Below are 1,214 nucleotides of genomic sequence, written 5' to 3'. Positions count from 1 at the left end.
AAGATAACAATATGTACTGTAACAACCACTGTTGATTCCTATCATCTTGTTTTGAAATCCTGTATCATTTTTATTGTTTTTGTGTTGTTTTGTTTTTGTCTTCACCATGATTTTTGAAGAGGACATTCAAACCATACAGCCATCTGTGTTTCTAATTCCAATCAGTCCTGGATTAAAATCACCTGGAGATTTTATTACAGAAGTGTTCTAATTAATATGTGAAGAAGTAGTGACAGAATAATATGATCTGTATTCTATAACCACTAATGAAATAAAAGCTGTAGGTGCTGATTATTAGTGGCTACTAAAGGATTAGGTCAAAAACTGATGGAGAACTTTGTAGTGAGTAGATTGAGCTGACAGCACTTGAATCTTATCAGTCAATCAATCTTAGTCTTAAAAAGAGACGACCAGGCATTATGTGCGTCATATTAACTTTTCTCACTGCTGGGACAAAACATCCTACACCCCCAACTTAAAGGAGAGAAGCTTTATTTTGGTTCACAGTTTAGAAGGTTCAGTCCATGCATGGTCAGCAGCATGGCAGAAGGGTTGGGGCTGAGGAAGGCTGTTCAGGTCACAGCAACCAGGAAGTAGAGAGAGAAGCGAGAAGATGGGAAGGGAGACACACCCTTCCAAGTCCTGCCCCCAGCAACCCTCTTCTGACCAAAGCCGGTCTCTTAAAAATTAGTTACAGCATCCAGTCATCTCCAAAAGTCTGCTTCTGAGTACATGAGGCTCTTGGGGGACATCTAGATCTAAACCATAACCATGTGTTCTCTGCAAACCTATTTTATTCCTACCTCTCTTAAAGTATTCTTGTGAAAAAAATCTTTCCCAAAGCAAGCAAGTCTCTAGATCTTACTATCAATTTACTAGAGATCAAGGAAACAGAAGAGTGTATTAAGTTATCCCACAAGGACAAAATTAACAAAATTCAGAGTGTGGAAAAAAATTTTAAAAATTGGGAAACTATTACATTGTAAGGGAATGAGAGAAGAAAGAATAATCTATAGAATAAAAGTGATTTAAGAGTTGTTTCATGTAATGCAACAACTGAGCCTTATTTGAATCCTGATAAAATCTTGTAAAACAACAACAAAAGAGATAATTATGAAAAAAAAAAAGACAATTAGGGCATTTGAACATTCACTGGGTATTTGATACTTTTAAGATATTAACACTTTTTGGTTATAAATATTTATTTTAGAAAT

At 35.4% G+C, this 1,214-nt stretch overlaps 1 long non-coding RNA gene across 2 annotated transcripts in view; it reads left to right on the top strand.

The window, feature by feature from the left end:
- LOC102015304 overlaps positions 1-1,214 on the top strand; it is a 94,826-nt gene that overhangs the window by 12,953 nt on the left and 80,659 nt on the right. The gene's annotated exons all lie outside the window — the stretch shown is intronic.

Source organism: Chinchilla lanigera, unplaced genomic scaffold (genome assembly GCF_000276665.1).
Source record: "Chinchilla lanigera isolate Chin_1 unplaced genomic scaffold, ChiLan1.0 scaffold00067, whole genome shotgun sequence".
Lineage (NCBI taxonomy): Eukaryota > Metazoa > Chordata > Mammalia > Rodentia > Chinchillidae > Chinchilla > Chinchilla lanigera.
The sequence above is the reverse complement of the archived record's forward strand: the minus strand, read 5'-3'. Positions and strand labels throughout refer to the sequence as shown.